We start from the raw sequence: 24553 nt of genomic DNA, 5'->3' as shown, positions 1-24553 counted from the left end.
TGCTGTCCTGGGTCCGTCTCAAAGAGCGAAGAACTATTCACTCTCTCACTTTACTTTTCAATATTCTTCAAACCTCTAACCCTAGCTATCTAGCTTCTCGTTTTCAACATTTGTCCTCATATCACGAAATAGATACTCGATCACAACACCATATCACACTCTCCATTCCTAAACACAGAACATTCTTCTACTCTTCATCTTTCACCGTCTCTGCAGCTCATCTCTGGATCTCTATACCACAACATGTCAGAGACTATCGGACATTGTCTAGTTTCAAAAATAAATTAAAATTGCACTTTTTGAATTAGATTCCTTTCAGTTATAAGGACTTTTCTCTGTCATAGTTTTGTAAAAATATGGGCTATATATTTCTTTTTCCTTCCTTTCCCCTATTTGTTCTCTTTATCAGCCGATGAATTTATTATCATAGCCTTTTTATCGTGAATTTTATTTAATTTTCGTATTTCTTTCCTTTTCTATTATTATTTTATTACATTCCATTTTGATATATTCTTCCTTACGTTTTTCCATATTAACCATTTGTACTAAATGAGTTGCTTTCACTATATTTCCAATGTATTTTACTTTCTTTTTTTTCTATTATGGTATTACCTCGTCTCTGGAATTCGCTACCTAATGATGTCAGGGACTGCCGGACTTTATCACAATTCAAAATTAAATTGGAAAATTTTGTCTTGTTTAATGCTTTTTAGATATTGCTAGAAGTGTCGATTTGTGTTTTTTTTTACTCCAGATTAAAATCGCAAGTTTCTTGTTTATGTTAGTTAATTAGGATACAATTAATTATACTTAATCACTCATTTAAAGTTTGTGTGACTGCAACCTGTGTATATTTTTGTGTGACTTTACTTCGTTTATAGTGTTTTTTTTTTCCTTTTTATTTCTGTTATTGTATTTGTATTCCTGGTGTTGTGGAAGAGAAGGCCTGATGGCCTTAACTACACCAGAATAAATAAATAAATAAATAAATAAATAAATAAATAAATAAATAAATAAATATTTTCATGTAGTTTAGTGTCCATTTTATTATGCTATTATTATTATTATTATTATTATTATTATTATTATTATTATTTTATTGTGATATGTTAGTATTCTGTTCTTTAACTTTTTGTTAAATTTTAACTGCTTGTATACTTTGTGACCTGGTAGAGTGTAAGAGAAGTCCCTATGGCCTTAACTCTGCCAGTATAAATAAAGGAATTACTATTATTATTATTATTATTATTATTATTATTATTATTATTAAATTTTAAACATATAATTCCTCTCATAGGATCCAGTCATGACGCTTTCTCTCTTTGGTCCACGAGAGTTGACGACAGAGAAAATCTGGACAATTTATGATTTTCTACAATGCGTGGCCGGACACCTAAGAGGCAGGGCACGTCCGGCGAAAACCGGACGTCTGGAAATCCTAGTTGAAGATTATAGAAGGTAAGAAACTACGTGTTACGTTAATTGTTTCCGTGTTCAGGTTACGTACGAAAAGACAAGAAGCTGACAGACGTAAGACTTACTCCTTCGTTCCAAATACAACTTAAATCTAAATCCAGAATAAATGCATTGCTACCTACGAAAATTAAAACAAGCCCCACGAGACCTGCAAGAAATCGAATCTTGGTTTGAATCTGTCGTCTAACAGAGGCCGGGCTCCGAATGCTTCCTGCCGCTCACGGCCTTGGCAATATAAATAGATTACGTATATCCAGGATATATTTATTCGCTACGATGTGTACACATTCATTCATAGGCTTAGAAATGAAAATACAACTAAACGAGACGGTTGGCTCCAGCATCCTGATAAAAAACATTCGTTTTATCTTCTGCTACGAGTTCTGAGAAAACAAGTACGATTTATTTTTCTTCGTAAACACGAATGCAGGAAAACTGCGTTCACAATAAATGTTTACAGGAAATTGGTGTTGGGCAATTTCGCTTCTGCAGTGTGTGTCGCAACTTCGGTTAAAGGCCTCGCGACAAAATTTTGGTTCAAATCGTTCCAGAGTCGTCACAAAGAGCAGATTAACGTATTGCTGTAAGGCCGCTTTCAACTCCATACGAATTTTCTGCATCGGTTGGTTTGCGCGGTAATTAATAAGAGAGGGTTTTTTTAGAAGTAAGAAAACCGCACTGTTTACTTCTGTACATAATCCTCAACATTTCTGAAGGGATTTCCAGTTGGTTTTACCAACCGTAATCAAGAGAATTTGAATTTCTCATTTCCAACGAATGTCAAAGAGTTTAATTTACTTTTTTTTTTAACTTTAGTAAAAGCTGACATTCACCAAATCGATATGATTATATTGGCTGAAAGAGAAAAAAAATTGATAGGAAAATAATCTAGATTCTAGAAGATCCATGCGTTCTCGTATTCTTGCAAGAGATCTCGGAAATCATGTCACATTTAAGTGCGCTCTAAGCCTATTGACCACTTGTCCCCATTTCAGAATACCCAGCCTTTTTCAAAGGTATTAGGCTATATTTTGAAGCGGAAAGACATAACGTAAAAAACTTAACTTTGATACGTACGCAGAACGCTCAAATCGATGGTCTTAAATGAAGATATAGACCTATCAAATGAATTGACTAACGTCAAATAGGTGACGATGCGTAGTTTGTATTTGATCATCGTTAATATATTTAACTAAAAGAAAGAGTGTTGTTTTAGTTCATATTTGTAGTAAAATGGGAGACAACAAAATTACGAACCCGTGGTATTATATCTGGAATGTGTATAAATAACGCTCAAAGGAAATACCGTATTTGCTCGCGTAATTTGCGCACTTTTTAATCTATTTTGGCTGTTTGAAAAATTGGGGTGCGTAAAATATGCGAATTTTTAAAATTAGACTTCTTAATCTGGGTTTTATTCAAGTATACAGTAATTAAGAATACAGTACTTTTGTCACCTACGACTACTGGTAATCTTGAATTATAAATAATAATTAAATTGGGTATATGACGATCATAATGAATGCAAAGTACATAGCAGACGTAGTATTCTCAATAGGTAGTCTTGGGAACGATGCATTCTTCATGTTGCGGTGACAACTGAACGGACACCTGTTAAACAGTAAAACTAACATTACAAGGATTATCGGTATTGGAACCTCAAATGATATTTACTGTTCTCGGACTTGCCACAATCACTGCCCTTAGGCGTAATTTACGAGGACAAGCATCTGTGTTGAATTAACGTTATTTAGGGTTTCTTTGTGAAGCAGGCAGTTGAGTTGGGTACTGGTCAATGAACAATGCGTGGAATACAAGTATTGCAATGGAATTTAGGGAGGGAAAATTCATACTACACTGAAAAAAAAAAATTGTACATAAAATGAGTGCGGAAAATACACGGAGCAAAATTAAAGTTCAAAAACAAAACTATTATTTCCTAAATGTAAAATATAGGTCACATATCTTTACACAATAGTTGTTTTTTAATTCTTGGGTGTTAAGGTGATTTTAAGGTGACTAAGGTATTATTATTAATAAGGTAAGCACCTGGTTTACAATTCTTCGGAATTCAAAGTGTGCTTGATGTTTCAAATGTGTAAACCGCGGGCCACAGACTTCGTTACCTACGAATAGTGAATTAAACTCTTTGTTTTACATTCATTGCAAAGCATTGACTAACAAGTTTCAATGTTTATCAGACAGTAAGAAAGTACCAGTGACAATGAGAATACTACCTGAGCTAGAGGAAATGTTTAATGATCTTGAACCATACTATGTTGCAATACTAACATTTAGGGCATAAAAATACGAATTTTGGCGGTAGCTGTTAAGTTACGTCCATTTTCGTCTTTCCCCTTTCAAAATTCTCTAATGATCAAAATAATGATCCTTCAAATATGTGTCTGTGTGTGTGTGTATATGTAAGTCTCTCAAATAAAATATATTACAGTACAATGTTATAGAAAGGATACAGTATTATATTTTCTTACTTCAATTGGAATATAGACATTTCACGCAATCACTGGAATTTCCTTTTAAGAACCCGTCACTTCTCATGTGCCTTTGGACAATGTTAATCACGTGCCCAGAGAATATCGCTGCTTGTGAATATCAGATCTTAATCCTAACAAGAGTGAGGACTAACGCCGGCAAATTACACGAAGATTGAAGCAAATGCTTATGGCGATGCTATTCATTAATACCTTACTGTTAATCAGACTACGCTTACAGGAAAATTAGTATCCTTCACATTCATCTGCTAAATGTTGCTAGTCTAAACCGCTAAATTTAACCGTCTTAGCCGTAGCAAGCTCTGGAAGGCAGGTTGTGAAGTGCACGTACACTTGGGATTTTATGAAGTGCCCAAAACTACATAACTAGTCTACTGGGCTATTTAGGATCAGTGAAATTGGTGATAGCAGATTGTAATTGGCGAGATGAGGCCGAGGGCTCGTCATAGATTACCTGACGTTCGCCGTACGGTTCAGGAATACCTTGGAAAAACCCAACCAGGTAATCAATCCAAGCGAGAATCGAACCCACGCCTAAGTGAAACTCCGGTTCAGCAGGCAAACGCACTACCGTCTGAGCTACGCCGGTGGCTAATTGTTTTAGTAGACCATTGGAATGCAGTATTGTCCAGAATTTTTTCCTATCAATGTAAATTCGTCCGAAACTGACAAACACATCGCATTTCGAAGGGGTGACATTTTAATCGAACATGTAAACTCGTCCCCCCTAGCGTTAATTTTTTCACATTGATAACATGTAAACTCTCCGCCAAGCGTTTATTGTTAACATTGGCAACATAGGAGCCATTTCAGAAATTACAGTCATTTAGGTGAAAATGAATCAATAGTTCTTATTTAATTTTCTAACGCATGTGAATTTTTTCATGCAAATTTCAACAAGAATTTTAATACAGCTCATCCAAACATTTACGATTTTATCAGTGTTTTAAAAGAATTTCAGAGAGAAACGTACATTAAGCTACAGAGTATATACACAGAGAATAATTAATAAGCAACTGCGTATATGTACAGCCCTAGAAAATTGTAAAGCAGGGAATTTGTCCGTGGTAAATTTTATTAAAATTACTTCTTATCATTTTAATCCAAGATAAGTTTGTCCAGTCGGCCTGGGTGACGCAGATGGTTAAGGCATCTGGCCTTTGTGCCAGAGTTTTTTTTTTTATATTTTTGTCAATGGTAGATTATATTAAAAGTAATTCTTTTCATGAGAAATATTTTTAGCCATGCCACTTGCCAGTCCTAAGCTTGTATAAAATGGGAAGGAAAATGTTCTCTTTAGCATTCGGATGAGTTTACATTTCCATGATACTGACATTAAGTAGGTATGCGGGCTAGTTTACACTTCCATGATACCGATATTTAGTAGGAATGCGGACGAGTCTACATGTTAGATTATAAATAGGCCCTAATTATTTCCATCGGACAAATTTACAGTTTCCCATATCAAATACTTCTTCGTAGTCTATGAAAGCAATGTATGTTATATTCGCGATGTTTTTCAATTAATTGGGTAATAATAATAATAATAATAATAATAATAATAATTTCTAATAAAACACTAATAACAGTTTTAATCTAAGTAGTCGTAATAGCAATAGCAGCAGCATTAGAAGCAATTGTAGTAGCAACAGTCTTACAAAATTGCATTGTTTAGATTTGACAGAGACTGTTCTATTAATTGGAAACGTCTTGCATTGTCACCTACTAACCTTGATTACACCTGTCTGAGTTGCAACTTTCGAAACTGAAGTGCAATCAGACGAGGGATTCAGGAATTATTCTTAAGCGACTTCAGAAGTGTGCGTGCGTATATACATGTGTGTGTGTGTGTGTGTGTGTGTCACGAGGAATTATGTACAAACACTTCACGCTACCATCACCTGACGCTCAGGATTTACTGTATGTGGCGTTATTTCTCCCACGACAGCAAGAAGTCAGCTTTAGTAACGAAATCCAGTTTCAGAGTGGAAAAGAGAAAGAGAGATGATGTGTTTGTGAGAGAGAACTGCCATATTCCATGAGTCCGGGTATTACGAAACGGTACAAGAATCAATGTACTTTAGATTTACTACATTGCAGAGTTACGTCGGATTCTTGTGAACAGCGCTTTTTTAGTCCAGGGTAGAGGGAATGGATATTTTTACTTGTAGTTTATGAATGGTTCGCACCATCCGTAGTTTCATGACTCTATGCCACAGCAGCCACGAGACCATTTTATATTGGAAAAATAAATGTGATACTGTATATGCCCTACGACTGATCATGTTACAGAATGAACCGTAAGTAGTATCATTAATTTCAGGGTGTTATTCTTTGATATATTTCGAATAAAAAAGTTTAATACAATTCTGTTCGTTTTTTGCTTCCTTTTCGAGATAAAAATTGTTTTATATGAAACATTTAATAGCGTGCTTTGACAAAGAGCTTTGCAACTCTACCGAATTAATTCCCAATATGCTCAGAAAATTTAAGAGATCAGTGTATTATGATAATAAATGATTGAAAGAATTTTAGTTTTGTCCTTTAAATATACAGAAATTTGATCCGAACAAATCTAACATTTTAAAATTCCTTTGCAGAACGAAAAGGTGCATTTGTTCGGATCAAATTTCTGCATATTTAAACGACGAAACTAAAATTATTTCAATCATTTATTATCATAATACACTGCTCTCTTAAGTTGACTGAGTATATTGGGAATTAAATGAATAGCTTTCCCAGAACACGCTATAAAATGTTTCACGTAAAACAATTTTTGTCTCGAAAACGAAGCAAAAACAAGCAACACTGTATTATATATTTTTGTTTGAAATATCTAAAAGAAAAAAAAAACAGCTTCCTGAAATTAATGACATTACTTACGGTTGACCCTGTATAGGGTGGGAGGAGACTCATAAGTCTAATATCTTTGTGATTGTGTGCGTTTTGAGAAAAGTAACATTTTAGGTGAATTTTCGAATGCGTATTCCAGGAAAACGGGAGGGATGTTGTTGGGCGATTTTGTAGAGCAAATGCTAACAAATGTGTCCTTATTGGTTTGTTACGTAACATTGAGGTTTGGCCGTAATTTCATTGATCAGTAATAAAGTGTGTAACAGGAAGACGTGATTCAATGACGGCAGAAGAAAGTCGTAAGCAAGACTAGAGCGGGATGGAGGAAATGCACCGCCACCAATGTCCCTCTGTGACGCGTTGTTACTGAACCTTTCGTGCAGTTACATAATTATGATGTGTGTATTTTTTTTTTTTTTTTTTTTGTAATTCAACTGCTACTGTTACGTTGCAATGTATCTGTATGAATATTTAAAAAATCGTTCACAAACGATCACAATGACATTAAGAATTTTATGTTTAACTCCCATCCCTGATTCATCTCTCAAAAGGATCCTATTAAGTTCCCTTACACACGGTTATAGCTGTGATTATTTAAAACAAATTAATACGTTGTACAATACAGTAACACGGATATTTAATTTACATATCACCAATTAGTACCACTGAGAATTAACAAGCAGTCATCTGCATCTGAAAATGTGTAGTAAAGAGATTAATATAAAGTTCGTCGAGAATTTCTCGTTACGACAATAACGTTGTGACATTCTTTTACATGAACGAATCTTTGTAGTTTCACATTAAATTCTTTCCCCATGTAATACGTTCTTCAAATTTTTTCGTCTGAAAAAAGAAAATAGTTTTCTGTTCGAAGATTAATTTATTCCTACATGTGCCCGGTTACTAATAAGTAATAACATTTGGTATTAATGAAGTATAGCACACTGATTATTTTGTTCAATAAGGCAACGTTTTTTTCACTGAAACTGCGCGACTTTACTCCCTTTATTAGTTGCTGAAAATAATATTTACTGTTGTGACTACTACAGACGCAGCCTTTACCGATGCATGGTAAAATGAATTGGCGCCAGTGAAGCGGTCACGATAAACCTATTGTGTGCCTACGTGAGGTGTGAGTGGCAACAGCATTGTCGGCCAACATTGTACAGGCTACTAAAATATTAGCACAATATTAGTTTAGCCATTCAAGTTGTAAGACTTTATTTGCGTTTGGGTCGTAATTGTTCCGTACAAACATGAATTCCATGGACTTTTACTGAAAAAGTCTTCCGCTTCTAGGGGTTTAGGAAAAAACCTGGAAATGAAATCGCTTAGACAAACATACTGCAGTCATAAGCTAACACAAAAGACAAAATGGAGATATAAACTTCCTATTGCAACAACATTTATATAAACATGTGTAATAATAGGTAGGTAAATTTGGGAATGATGTCTTTTTCTACGCGTTTTCTTGTAATTTTGTGATTCACGAGATACTATAATGAAAGTCACATATCTTAAACATCTTAAGGTGCATCTACACGGTTCAACTTTCTGCGCGTGCAATACTGAAAGTCGCAAATTGAACACGCACGTTCAGTCAAGACGAATGTAGATTTTGTGTCTACATGGTGCACCATGTTGAACATCATCTTCACTATATATATATATCAGTCCACGATAATCTTCAATAAAGCTAATCGTACTTGCCGCCATTTTCAGCTTACGAAGTCCAACATCATCAAACAAAACAATTTTCAGTTTACTCACGGCCATCTAATGTAGATAATCTAGAACAATCAGCTACTCACTACATGCTACTGTTTAACGAAATAACGCACAATATACCCACCGGCGATGGGTAGCTTTCAATTGCTGCATGAGTTATCATTTTTAATGGAAAAAGGCATGTACAATTCAATTCGTTTCGTGCACTATTGCATGCATTGCTTGAATGTGCAAAATTGAATGAAACATTGAACCGTGTAGATGCACCTTTAATAATATGTTAAATAAAATGGAAAAGTTAAAACATTATTAATAAGAAAACGTTGGTCCTACTTTGTATAGTAACATTTTGAATTCTGTTGCTGATATTCGACGGAAATTATGAAACTGTTGTAATTCATTTCGACGTACATAAATCTTTGAGCAAGTCATTACCTCTATACCGACCGCGACTTTCGAACAATGACGTCTGCCATCGTCGTCTTTAATTTCTCAACTTCCTTTTTCTTAAATTGCCTCAAATAACAACGGCGTCATTTGCAATAATTACAACCTCGTTCAACATTACTGCGGATATAATCAGAGAACGCGAATGTTCTCTGTTCATTGAATCGTTCCAGAGAACGATATCGAATAGGAAATCTTGGCACACGTTTATTCGCTGGTGTGTACCGGCCTTACCATGGCGAGATGCAAGTGTGTCGAATACATGTGCGAATATACTGCAGTAATACTAGTGACAGACTACAGTCGCTAATCGCGATTACCATTATCGCGATTATCTTTGATTGCGATTACCGAAAATGCGTGGACACATTAGATCACGTTTGGTCTCGTCTGGTCAACAGATAAATTACCATAAAGGAAAAAACTTCCTCCATGTTCATTATTTCGATGCTGGTTTCCCTCCTGGACAACATTTGAAGCATGGGTGAATATAATAATAATCCGTGGCGCTACAGCCCGTGAAGGGCCTAGACCGACCAGCTGGCTGCTGGCCTCTCGCCCACATGCCGAAGCAGAGGTAGACGATCATCCAACCAGAATGGAGGTATCGTGTGGTTAGCAAGATGATCCCCCCAGCCGTTATAGCTGGCATTCGCAACCGGATTTCGCTACCTATCGTAGCTCCCCAAGTGCATCACGATGCTGGGTGGGCACCGGTCCCACACACTGGCCGAAATTTCATGAGAAAATTTCTTTCCCCATGAGGACCCGAACCAGCGCGCATTCCGTAACGCGAGTCCTAGGCAGGATGCCTTAGACCGCGACGCCACGGCGCGGGACATGGGTGAATATACTCGTAATTATAATTATATTCATCCATGATCGGAAGTTCATACTTTCTTTCGATGTTTGTTCATTGTTTTTCTTTTTTATCGTTGTTTCTTGCAGCTTGGTATAGCAATTTCTTTAATTACATTTTTAGGTATTTTATAACGTGAACTGATTTGATTTACATAATTACTATTTATATTGTTTAGTACAGAAATTTTCGTAACCTATATAATTAATACCATTACGCCTACTATTTATATTATTTTGTAATAAGTCATATTTTTAAATGAACCCTAACCTCAACGATATCGTCGTAATAGAGGCGGAAATTAAAAATCTACAAATAAAATCAGTTAATCGAAGTTTTATTTAAATAAAATATCTTTCAGCGACCATTTGTTCATAGATTTCTTTTTGCTTTTCTTATATCTGCATTAAATTTTTCCCACACTTATAAAACTAACCAAATGTTTTTATAGTCATTCACTTCGTTTTCTTTCCTCTTCCACAATATAATTAATAATACAATGGAAGGGGTAACAATATTTCACAGCAGCAGCCTTCACGACCTCCTAAATAATAGAAAACTTCAAAATATCGAGGTGATTCGAAACCACGGATTACTAAAATCATATTTTCGTCCACTGGGCTGTGCCTCAGCGCGATTAACTACGTAGTTCTGGAAACAGGATTAAGGTCCTGATCGGAATCGGGACGTGGACATACTACAACCATGATCGATTAGGTCGATAATCGCGATTGCCGATTAGTGACTGTAGGGTCTAATATGTATTAGACTGTGGTATAACAGTATATAATACAATTCAAAACATACATACTGTATAAAAATACACTTATATGTATAACATTATTCAACAGTAACTTCGGAACCGAGATTCTCCTCTATAATCTTTACGCGTTACTTCGTATTGGCAGGTAGAAAGTTTCGACTTGTTATTTTGTGAACGTCCTTTGTAAAGCTGTTTACCTGCAAAGACCGGCCAATACCAAAATGCTCTTTCACATCACAAATTTAACATCTGTGGGACAAAGAAGTAATTTCTCTTCCAGAGAAAACCGTCCGTGCTTTTGTGTTTTCTGACCGAAAAATTCATACCTGGCCTTCATTCTATGGAAGGTTGTAAAGAGAAGTTGGGAATAATTGGCCACCTGATGTTAGGACTGGACACAGGGTTTACAGGTACCGTGCCACCCAAAGAACACAAAGGACAGCAAGCTACTCCAGACAAAACAGTATACTTCAGACTGGAATAGCTGAACACCATCGCCAGGTCCAGTAGCAGACCATCTCCCTCCCTCCTTCTCCTCTTTCTCGCTTTCGTCTCTCCCTCGACCCCCCCCCTCTCTCTATCAATAGCACGTGGCATTGTACACACTGCAAGTGTTTATGTAGAAACTAGATCCTCGACTACACTTTTAACTCGCACCCACAGCAATTTCGAAGTCCGTTCTTTAGCCCAAGGGAATCAGGGTTGTTGCCCTACCAAGTTAAAGCTTGCTCCTGCATGTACATCGTTATGATCTATAGCTTTACATCTTTTGTGATATTCCAGCAACAGTAAGGACGACTTGGACAATAACGATGACGACGCAGTAAACACATCGTGCTGGTAATACAGTAAAACCAATCGTCCAGTCTCCATTGTTCCAACCTTTTTCAAAAGCATTAAAACAACTATGAAATTCCAGTTAACTGATTATTTGGAAAATGATTCTGTATTTAAGATGCCGAATATACTGTAGGTTTAAGAACTTGTCTACTGTCGACGCAGTTGAGGCAATAGCTTCTCATGAAATTTCCGGATATGAGGTTCATAGTAACGCTTCAACAACACGGTTTTTCCTGTCTAAACACTTTGATATTATTTCTCATGAGTCTTTAGTGTGTAAACACAATTACTATGGCGTCACAGACAAAGAAACTTATCTATCTGGTGGTTCCCAGTGTGCTTATTTAAATGGTAAATATTCTAATACAGTGGCATTCAACCTTTTCTCTCCCCGCACCCCTAGACATACTTTTCCACTCTTGAAAGTTTGTACGCCCAAAGTTGTTAATTCAAATTACATGTATCTGTATCTAAATTTCATTAAACTCATATCAATATAATTAATTTGATTTATGGTTTTCATTCATATGGCTTATCTAACTAATTAAAAAACAATTTTTTACAACATATAATAATTTGTTTTTGATTTTATTTCTATTGCGGACGTTTTCGCCTCAATGGTATCTTCAGGCATTTTCATACAATATCTAAACATCTGTGCATGTCAATTGAAATAATTATTTAAATTACATATATAAATAACAATAAAAAGGAACATGTTAAATATTGATAAAATACAGTAGGCTAATAAACAGTATATTGCGATACAAGCGTGATAAGTGCATTATAACAATATTTGGAATTCGCAGGGGAAACCCGAAATGTGGAAAACTGGAAATAATACATATTCATTCACGCGTAATTGTAACCAGTGGGATAATTTCGCGAACTGCAATCCGCAACTTTGTGTTCCTGTGAATTTGACTAGATCTCCGTATCGGTCATTGCAAGAGCCGTATTTTTTAAGCGATAAACGAGAAAAATGATTTTTAGTTGTGGTCAGAGATATGTACAGTACACGTTTAGTGTTAAATATGGTTGATATATGACAATATTTTTCACGCGAATTTCACATTTTCTTACGAAAGCCTCCATTTGCACTCTAAACACGAAACGTGTGTTTTTTGTTAGGCCTAATTTTCTTTAGCGTATTTTATAAAACAATGATTTGTGGAAATACTTGGTACATACTTCAACCTTTAGTGGGGGTCGGGGTAATTTGGGTATAGTGAGGTAATACAATTTATTGAATAAAATAAGTTTCGTCCGAACAAATGTAACATTTTAAAAGTTCTTTTCAGAACGAAAAGTTACATTTGTTCAGAGCAAATCTCTGCACATTTAAAAGACAAAACTAAAATAATTTCAATAATTTACTATAATAATTTACTTGGTCTCTTAAATTGACTGAACATATTGAGAATTCAGTAGATTTCCCAAAATACGTTATGAAAATGTTTCGTATAGGCTATATATTCGAAAAGGAAGCAAAAACGAGCAAAATTCTATTAAAGACTTTGTTTGAAATACCTAAAAAAATAACCCCTTGAAATTAATGACATTACTTACGGTTCATTCTGTATAATATAAGTAATAGTAAGTTTTATTCTTATGTAGTTTGTTTAAATTCATTTTCTCTCCAAGTAAATTTATTAGAGGAGAAGTGGTGCATTATTACATAACAGACATTTACTGCGACATTATCGCGAAAATTTTATAATTGATTCATCGCCAAAAACCGAAATTTTAAAAATGACACGCGAAATTTTAAGAAAATTATCAACAGTAATCTCACTAGAGGTTTTGATTTATCTAGAGAAAATCAAAACTCGAGTGGGATTTAATTGACTATTACACGATTAGAATAAAGTATATAAAGATCAGAAGAAATAAAGTACTCTAATACAATAAAATATTGACTTACTGAAATTCTATTTCACTAATGTTAGCTTCACCAAAACGTTTGAACAGGGTCGCCATTTTCAGTCGACTATCTATGCGGGAAAAAAATTACGATCACAAAGCATGTTTTATAGTACTATAAATTTGCAGTTTGAAATGTTGGCAAACAAAGAAACAAATGCTAGGGTAGTGATAAAAACAAACAAATGCTAGGGAAGCGATAAAATTAAATAAATGCTAGGAAAGCGATAAAATTGTGCGATAAGCAGCTATGGTTTGTTGAAAGACGTCCTTTCGAAGCGTTTTATTAGTCAAAAGTAGTATGACGTAGTAAAAGTGTAACAGTCACCATAAAAACACGGCTATGATCATTGCACGGCGCTTTCAACTGCAGTGACTATTCTATGTCGAAATTCAACGTGGAACAGAAATGCCCAACAAATTTTGTCTGAAGCCCTCTATTTTTATTTTTACGTGCCGTAAATCTGAGGTAACAGTGAAACCTCGAAGACGATGATAAACATATTAGCGATAGGCATAATCTCTCATACCTTCACAACACCTATAAAAAGCTGGATTTCTCGGTAACAATAAACGTGCACACTGTGCGGTATTCCTACCACGGAATAATGAAGGCCTATACGTCTCACAAAAAAACATTCTGGTAAGGATAGATAAAAAAAAAGTTAATTACGAGGGCCGTAAAAAAATAAGTTCGCCAAGACCGTTACCAGAAAGAAAACACAATTTCATTAGAAAAATTTATTTCAACAAAGCAATTGTTGAGCTATTTTTAAACATATTCCCCACATGAATTGAGACTTTTTCATATCATGGGATCGACAGCGAGATACAGACGGCTGTCAAACGCTGGTTCCGATCCCAGGCGGAAGATTTCTAGACACAAGGATACAAAAATTGATCCCAAGGTATGAAAAATATCTCAATTCAATGACAAATAGCTCAACATTTGCTATATCTGTTTCAACAAATATTTCCATGGAATTGTGTTTTTTTTTCTAAACGGCCCCAGGAAAATCACTTTCTGGAGACCTCGTAATTGCGGTCGAGGGCTAAAAATTGTGAAAGCACTTCTTTTGACATTAACATGGTGGAAGAAAAAAATTTAACTTTTTTATCTGCCCCCATCAGAATGTTTGCTTGTCAGCAGTGATTCTTCTGTGCATATACGTAGTTACAGTTGGATGATGATGATAATAATAATAATAATAATAATAATAATAATAATAATAATAATAGCGTTAAATTATGTAAATAACCAAACCGTTTAGCGCTCTATCTCCAGCACTCAAAGCAAGTGAAAATATTATAGCCCTAAGCTACTCCAGTAGCAGTCGTAAAAGCGAGCATCTGGAAATAGATTAACATTACGTGAAACAATAAAACAGCGATCGATCTGATGATCATTTCAGATACTAACAAGCCACCTGTACTTTCACTGAGGACACACCTAACGTTAACATAGACTGGCCATTGTTTCCCAATATGCAGCTGCGTAAGACATTTCGTAACATAATGTGGATAAAGTGAACAAGACTTGAAGTAGAATAGACCTTTCCCTTTCACAACATTTCATACCATTATCGGAGTTTACCTTACGATCATTATTTTATCTTTCATTCGGCCTAGCAACAGATAGGCACATACATTCTCCATGAGGGGAGTCGGAACAATGTCAGTTACCCGGAATTACGAAGACCAATAAAACATCGCATACAATAATTATCTACTGTCGTAGTCACTTATTTCCGTGCCCAGAGGCGGTGAGAGATGTACTCCGAAATCTATAGAGAATGAGACCAAAATGACTTACATATCTAGTAGCTAGGGCGCACTAATTGTGCGTACTTGTAAACTCTGGAGAATGAGACTGACATGACACATATAGGAACTAGAGCGCACTAATTGTAATCTCTACTTGAAAACTCTAGAGAATGAGAATTAGGGCGCACTAATTATCTATTGTACTTGTAAACTCTAGAGAATAAGACCAACGTGACATATACTGGAATTAGGGCGCACTAATTACCTATTGTACTTATAAACTCTAGAGAATGAGACCAACGTGACTTATATACTGGAATTAGGGGGCACTAATTACCTATTGTACAAGTAAACTCTAGAGAATGAGACCAACGTGACTTATATACTGGAATTAGGGCGCACTAACTACCTATTGTACAAGTAAACTCTAGAGAATGAGACCAACGTGACTTATATACAGGAATTAGGGCGCACTAATTACCTATTCTACTTGTAAACTCTAGGGAATGAGACCAACGTGACATATACTGGAATTAGGACGCACTAATTACCTATTGTACTTATAAACTCTAGAGAATGAGACCAACGTGACTTATATACTGGAATTAGGGGGCACTAATTACCTATTGTACAAGTAAACTCTAGAGAATGAGACCAACGTGACTTATATACTGGAATTAGGGCGCACTAACTACCTATTGCACAAGTAAACTCTAGAGAATGAGACCAACGTGACTTATATACTGGAATTAGGGCGCACTAACTACCTATTGCACAAGTAAACTCTAGAGAATGAGACCAACGTGACTTATATACAGGAATTAGGGCGCACTAATTACCTATTCTACTTGTAAACTCTAGGGAATGAGACCAACGTGACATATACAGGAATTAGGGCGCACTAATTATCTATTGTACTTGTAAACTCTAGAGAATAAGACCAACGTGACATATACTGGAATTAGGGCGCACTAATTACCTATTCTACTTATAAACTCTAGAGAATGAGACCAACGTGACTTATATACTGGAATTAGGACGCACTAATTACCTATTGTACAAGTAAACTCTAGAGAATGAGACCAACGTGACTTATATACAGGAATTAGGGCGCACTAATTACCTATTCTACTTGTAAACTCTAGGGAATGAGACCAACGTGACATATACAGGAATTAGGGCGCACTAATTATCTATTGTACTTGTAAACTCTAGAGAATGAGACGAACGTGACTTACATATCTAGTACCTAGGGCGCACTAATTACTTATTGAACTTGTAAACTCTAGAGAATGAGACCAACGTGACTTATATACTGGAATTAGGGCGCACTAATTACCTATTGTACAAGTAAACTCTAGAGAATGAGACCAACGTGACTTATATACTGGAATTAGGGCGCACTAACTACCTATTGTACAAGTAAACTCTAGAGAATGAGACCAACGTGACTTATATACAGGAATTAGGGCGCACTAATTACCTATTCTACTTGTAAACTCTAGGGAATGAGACCAACGTGACATATACAGGAATTAGGGCGCACTAATTATCTATTGTACTTGTAAACTCTAGAGAATAAGACCAACGTGACATATACTGGAATTAGGGCGCACTAATTACCTATTGTACTTATAAACTCTAGAGAATGAGACCAACGTGACTTATATACTGGAATTAGGGCGCACTAATTACCTATTGTACAAGTAAACTCTAGAGAATGAGACCAACGTGACTTATATACTGGAATTAGGGCGCACTAATTACCTATTGTACTTGTAAACTCCAGAGAATGAGACCAACGTGACTTATATACAGGAATTAGGGCGCACTAATTACCTATTGTACTTGTAAACTCCAGAGAATGAGACCAACGTGACTTATATACAGGAATTAGGGCGCACTAATTACCTATTGTACTTGTAAACTCCAGAGAATGAGACCAACGTGACTTACATATCTAGGAACTAGAATACACTAATGTACGGCACGCGTATAATCCAGAGAGAATGAGACCAACGCGACTAGCAAGTAGGGTACAATGTACACAATATGTAAAAATGATAATTGGGCATACGTATCGTACAGTTCCTTCCTAATGAATTTTAACGCGAAACATTTAAGTGGGCATCTATTCGGAAAACATGTCCATTATTTTCTGTAATACTTTACACGAATCTTGCTCCTTAGCGGGAGCAAGATGCAACCCGCAACATATCACTATTGAAAAAATAAATGGAATTTGAATACTTATCATTAAATTCATAATATAATGTGTTATATACTACATTCAAGATATTACCAGTGGAAAAATATCCACACCAACTATAGGCCTACACTTTTAATTTAAAAAAAATGTCAGTTTATACCAAAGACTTGGCAAAAGTTTCATAAAACTAATAACTCGCTCCATAATGGCTCCAGCGATCCTTTTAATTTTAATTGGACTACATGATAAATAATATGGAAAAAACTACCATAAACAACGCATTTCGATTAATAGTAATAATTTTATTATATGACTCATATTGAAAATATCTTCGGGTATATATCTATTGGGATCTGATGAACGTGCATAGCATAAGGGGAACAACTTGATGTAAAATTAGTTGTTTAAAAGATGGAGCAGAAAGTGGCATGCGTACCATAGGTACCACGTACTTATTCGTAGGTGAGGTATTTATATTTGTGATTGTAGATCACAGACCACTTCTGTTATTGTCCTTTACAATTTTACACAATTCTTTTTATGCCAGTAACGGATTTCGGTAGGATATGATCGTTGTTATTTGAATATATTACGAGGTTGAAAACGCCGCAGTGAACTCTCAGGATAGCTTGCTTCGGCGAACAAATTTAAATAATTCCGAATATTCCTACTAATCTGACACGCTATTGTACGTCTGTTTTCTTTTTAGTCTGCGTGAGAGAACGCATTCGTATCAGGTAGTATGAAAGTATCAGAATATCAAATGACGTACCAACAAGCATAATAATCATATTAATGTATTCATTTTGTACTAGGATTCACACTTGGACAATATTCTACTGTATAATCGTGGTTGCGGAACATTAGGCTACTGTAAACTTTTCCATCTTGAAAAGTGAAGTTTTATTTATGAGTTTTCAGTCTTGCGAGGCTGTTAGACTGTAGTGAAGGTCTTGTTTTTAAGGATATTTGGTAGTTCAAGAAATAATAAGAGCGCTTGTAGATTTAAATAAAAAATTTTGTAAGTTATTTTTAATACTACAAGATAATCAAATGAAACTTAACCACAATATAAAGCATTATGATAAACAATTTTTTCCCAGGTTTATTTACAAAATTTCTTTTCGGCTTTTATTTGCGCACATTGAAGTGTAAGTCTCTCAGATACTATTTTATCTATGGCCGTAAAAGGTTATATTTTATGGTAAACAATATTTCTAACAATTTAAACCTAAAGTTTTATCAAATTGAAGGTCAGTTGAAGGAAAAAATAATTATAATATCTTGTTCAGAAATTAACTTTTTGTAATACAAATAATAATTTTTAAATGAAAACTAAATCATACTGATTTATAATTTTAGCTACAAATTGTAGAATTTATCCTTAAAAATGTAGAACAGAAGTTTCGTTGAAAGATATCCAGTTCATCAGAAAAGTACACATAATTATGTGCAAAAAAAAAAAAAAATAAATAAATAAAAAAAAAATAAATAAAAAAAAATAATAATAATTCACCCTCTGAAAAAAATCATAAAAAAAGTAGCCTATATTGCTTAATATGCGCCTTAAATCAGGCCTGCACAAGGTTTGCACTCTCCGAGTCAGGTTAGAGCTCGCGAGCGGAATACGGGTATTGGTTGCGCTCCATTTGAGAATGGACTGGCGTACAAAATGTATAGTCTTAGACAAAAGAAATGGACGGTTGCCATACGTTAAGTCCCCTTCGGAAGACTTCAGTTGATTCCTTGACAGCTTATCTTTACACGTGAAGGAATTTCTTATGCACAACCCCGCTCTGTTTTTGTTTGTTTGTTGCTCTTTCTGTATGCTTATATGCCAAGTGTTACGATTCGGTTAGGATCGTTTATGAATAATCTATAATAATGGAATATTTTGTTAATATAATTATTTATCTTGCTTATTTATTCAAACTTTTTGATTGGAAGTCAAATATACTAATTATATTAGATAAATTATGTTATCTTCCTCATCAGCAAATAGAAATATATAAGAATAATCATACAACATCTACGAAATGTCAATATCAAGCTGCTACTTCAAAACGAAGATATATTCAAGGAGTAAATTAGCTGCAAAATAAACATTCTTTGCCTAGTCATTTAAACAAGTCGCTGCCCGAAGTGGACTTAGATAAATTCACGCTACAGGACAGCAGTCATTTTTTGTGTCTAAGGTTGTACTTAAGGAATATGAATTCAGGTTCAATGTTTACAAAGCAATTTACAAATTAATTAATATAGAAAATAGTATATTACGATACAAGGTTATGAAGTACTTTTTACAAAATTACGAAAAAGTTTGAAAAACGAGAAGAGAGGAGTGTGCATCAAGGGGTGGTAAAAATGCACACAAAAGGAAGTACGAGTATTCACGAAATAAATTACCGTTCAGTGTTCACAAAACAATCTTGGACTAATTAACATAGAGATAATAGAATATCTATAGCTACTTAAATATACAATAGCATTATGTTTTACTTTTATTTATCATTCCGACGCACCTTCCTCCTCCTTCCCCCGCGAGCTTCACAGCTCTCCCACTCAGCTCCAAGGAGTGGTCGCGCTCGCTGAACGCTGTTTATGCAGGGCTGACTTAAATGATTCTTAAATTGCTTTATGGTGTGGTAAAGTTTCATTTAATTAACTTTGGTAATATTAAAAATGCAAAGGTTTAAAGCACTCAAATTTACGAGAGCTTGAATTAGCCCTCTAACTGTCCAGTGTTTTTAATACACAGAAGCCTTTTGTATAAGCTTAATTCATCCTCACAGAGATAAGACGACTCAAAGAGTGCAATCGCCGCTTCAGGAAGAGTAACCACCTCAGGTGGGCCCGGTGCCAAGGTTACCTTGACATAACGGACCTAACCGACTATATAGGTTAACTATAGCCAGGTGACTGAAATGACGATTGCAACGTGATTCAAGAAGGTCTCAAAGAAAAGTGAGCGAAAGAAATTAAGGAAAAGGAAGCAAGGATATAAAGAAACAAATACAACGAAGAAAATAAAGAGAAGAATAACGTGCAAATAAGAGAAAGCAAAAAAAGGAGGTTACGTATTATGTAATGACGGATCTAGATGAGATATTATATTTCGTTTGGCACCAAAATCATAGCGCTAGTACATCGGAGTCGCGCTATATGTAGGCCCATTGCCCGGAAATTTTCGCGCACGCCCAAATTTGCCGCCAGTCGCCGAGGGCCCCCAGTAAGTTCATGCTCGTGTTGTATTCATATACTCGATCGAACGACACCACATTTATTTCAGTCGTGTTATTAGTCACGAAGTTATGGTGTCGGAATGGATAACTCTGCAAATGTGGCATCGTTAATCGAAGTTTCCATCGTGGCATCCCACATATCGGCCTGATTTAAAAGATGTAGTCTATACAAATCTAATCTTTCAGGTGAAGCTCCCTGTAAAGCAGATTTGAATAATTTCAAGGGAAAAATTGAATACCCGGCCCCGGAACAATTTTTCCCTTGAAAAAAGTAGTCTATACACGTCAAAAGAAAGAAAAGGGAAAACGAAAGAAAAGAAAAATGGTAGTAGCAGTAGCACCAGTAACGCGCTTTCAACTGAATTAATTATTTTCAGGGTCGAAATTTAACGCGGGATCGAAATTACTAACAAATGATGAAATTGATGAGTCATATGGACTACACCGTGTTTGTGAAAGTATCAGGAAGATTTACAGCAAGGTAAATGACTTCATTGCTGCTCTGAAGAAAATTATTGCAAAAGCCCCCATTCATCAAGTAGTTTCTTTCACTGATATAATTTGAGTCTTCAGTTAAGTAGCACCAGTTCTTTGTACTTAAATTCCATCCAAAATGGAATATTTACTAAAATTAAAATTATTAATTGTTAATTTTCTATAAACTTCTAAATTGGATTTTAGAAAGTCCTAAATCTTTCTTTTTAGCACCTAGAAATCCGTTCCCTACTCATAACTCAGCACTCAACGGACTATGCATTGGCAGCTGTGCTGTGCACTGTTGCTTCCACTCTACTTCCGCTAGTGTGGAAATAGTAATATGCGTTACAAGAGCGGTATGTTGAAGTTTTCATGTTCGAGGAAAAGTTTGAAAAAGCGAAACGTAGTTGAGCTTTTTTAATTTCCGAGAACACGAAAACAAACATACCGCTCGTGTATCGTACATTATTTTGTGCGAAGATCGTTTATTACATACCTGAAAGAGGAATTTCTAATTAGTTGCAATGAAATCTCCATCTTGGTTTCTGTTCAATGACGGCAACTTTGGAAAACAAATATATCTATCTTCAACATTGTTCCTATAAAATGTTTTCTGTGTTTACTATACTGCAGCAGGCCGTGATATACGTCTGTCTTTTTTTCTCCCAGTCTATGATGAGTCTGGAATCTTGTTGATTTTTTCACGGCTTCCTTAATGTTACTTGCATTACAAATGCAGTAACTTTTGTGGTGTTGTAGAATTTACTTAATTTTTGCAAATATTTAAAAACAATAATTAACAGTGCAATTTAGGTGAAATTGCAGTGGTAAGTTTCCAATTTATAATTATTACTATATTGAACGTCTCTAAAAATAATATGTTAAAAGCCTAAAGCAGTAAAATGAATATGTCACTTAAGCAGTAAGAAGAGGGAAATTGTTATGTGTGTTCGGTTGGGAATACTGAATGTGGAATTTTAGACTACCGCGGGTTGGTTTTGTGCGGAAACCAAGTAAATACGCACGATCTCGAACAAAATAAAATGTATGCACTGTAGAATTCCTAATAGATATAAATTTAAGATAACTTTCAATAAAACAGTACAAATGGTACTGACTGAAAAGATGAAATAACTTCTTTTCGTATCTAATGGTAATGACTTCTTTGCTTTCTAATATATTCGATATTACATATTCCAACACAGAGATTAAGGGTGTTTGAGAATAAGGTTCTTAGGAAAATATTTGGGGCTAAGAGGGATGAAGTTACAGGAGAATGGAGAAAGTTACACAATGCAGAGCTGCACGCATTGTATTCTTCACCTGACATAATTAGGAATATAAAATCCAGACGTTTGAGATGGGCAGGACATGTAGCAGAAATGCATATAGAGTGTTAGTTGGGAGGCCGGAGGGAAAAAGACCTTTGGGGAGGCCGAAACGTAGGTGGGAAGATAATATTAAAATGGATTTCAGGGAGGTGGGATATAATGGTAGAGACTGGATTAATCTTGCTCAGGATAGGGACCAATGGCGGGCTTATGTGAGGGCGGCAATGAACCTCCGGGTTCCTTAAAAGCCAGTAAGTAAGTAAGTAAGTAAGTAAGTAAGTAATGTAAAATTTAATAATTCAAGAGTTTTCACTTTCAGACACTATTCTATTAAAATAAGTGCATATACAATTTAATTTCTAATAATGCTTCAGAGGGAAGTAACTCTGCAAAATGTGAAAATGAAATTTCTGAAAACAGTAAAGGGACGTGAAAAACTGATATAATAAAGGACAATGATATTAGAGCAGAATTATGTATAACAGCTGGTGTAAGAATAAAAAAAATTAATGATTCAACACAGACGTTTTTGACGTGAACTTGGAGAGAAAATGCATAAAGAATAGTTGCTATTCAAAGGTCGACAATGCAAATTATCACATTAAGAGACTTATATGGAAGTCGAGAAAAATGCAGGTAAAACAGGTATCGTTATGAGTGATTATTAACAGACTGGGAAATTCAATACATTATTATACCAAATGAAATAGCATCACAGTAAAATGAACAACTCAGGTCACTCTAATAAAATGAATGACAGGAAAAAACATAAAAAAGCAATAACTGAACAAATCACATACAAAACGATGATGTAATGTGAATATTTTCAAATCAAGGCTCCATAAATGGTCAGTTTTAATCCCTTTTATTTTTTAGATGAATGTTTAATGCTAAAAGAGATAAATTTTGCTTTCTGTTTGTACAAGTTAATCTAATCTTATATACTACTGTTATGTCTACTCTAAATGTATAACTTGTGTTGGGCAAGCCTGTGATCCAGGTAACACAGGAGTTCTCTCCAGGAGCTCCGGTTTCTCTGTGGCATCTCACCAAATCTTCATAATCATCTCATCTCATCATGGGTGTAACGTAGACCAGCCTCCTATGGCACACCCTGGACAATGACTCTGTTGATAAGTTGGTCTACATAACTGGCTTCATATATACTGTATATATGACCACCGTTAAATATATAATATTTTAGGGTGGTCTCATTTTATAAACCTATGGATCAACAATTGGCTCTCTTCTGACAAAGGAAAAATTTTACAGTCTGTACAAAAGAAACTAAATAACATGGAAATGTACAAAAACTTGCCCAGACATGTTCAAACATTTTTAACAAGAGCCGGAACAGGTCACATTGTCACACAATTTTATTGTACCTACACCGATTTCACCTTTCTGATAATCCTACTTGTCTGTGGTGTAATAATCATGATGAAGATCTGGAACACATTCTTCTATACTGTCCATCCATAAACCACAAAAGAAGTAAATTAAAATCATCAGTACCAGTTGCAGAAGACACAGCCCTGCAGTATATATTGACTACACCCCACCTCTGGCTACTAGCAACAGGCATCTATAATGAACACCGATCAAAATACCCCTCATTTCTCGTGAAAAACAACAACTGAATAGACTACAGTGGACTTTATGTTGTCAGCAAACAGCTGGATACATTAAGAAGATTGATTGATTATATGACCTGAAAAAAAAATTCGTAAAGTCCCACCTCTCACCCTCTTATCTAGTAGTACACCATTAAAAACAACATGTGCCAAAAATTGGAGCGATCAGAGCATATTTAGGGTATGCTCAATGATGTTTAATTTCATGCAGCATGTGCTCTACTGACATATGAATAACTGGATAATATATTCAAGTCATACAACCATACTCAACTATCAGAAGTTCTATATCTGGCGTGCAGACATCACATCCATGAGCTCCTTTTGGAGGAAGCATTAAGTGTTTGCATCACAAAGGGACTATCTACTGGTCTGGAGATCCTATTGTTTAAGGAGTTTAAGAATGTCTGGCCCAACATCATGCACAGTTTGTTCACCAATTACAAGCCTGGGGTAGAAGTACCATATATTGCAGCTGAGCTAAAGGATGTTTC

The 24553-nt window shown here is 35.3% G+C and overlaps 1 long non-coding RNA gene across 2 annotated transcripts in view; it reads left to right on the top strand.

The window, feature by feature from the left end:
* Positions 1-24553, top strand: part of LOC138715131 (uncharacterized) — a 144120-nt gene that overhangs the window by 110371 nt on the left and 9196 nt on the right. For both annotated transcript variants that reach the window (XR_011336161.1, XR_011336160.1), the window contains exon 2: positions 1298-1458. This is a non-coding gene — a long non-coding RNA (uncharacterized lncRNA). The remainder of the gene's footprint in view (positions 1-1297; positions 1459-24553) is intronic.

Source organism: Periplaneta americana, chromosome 15 (assembly GCF_040183065.1).
Source record: "Periplaneta americana isolate PAMFEO1 chromosome 15, P.americana_PAMFEO1_priV1, whole genome shotgun sequence".
In the NCBI taxonomy this organism is placed as follows: Eukaryota; Metazoa; Arthropoda; class Insecta; order Blattodea; family Blattidae; genus Periplaneta; species Periplaneta americana.
This window is presented reverse-complemented; position numbering and strand designations above follow the sequence as displayed.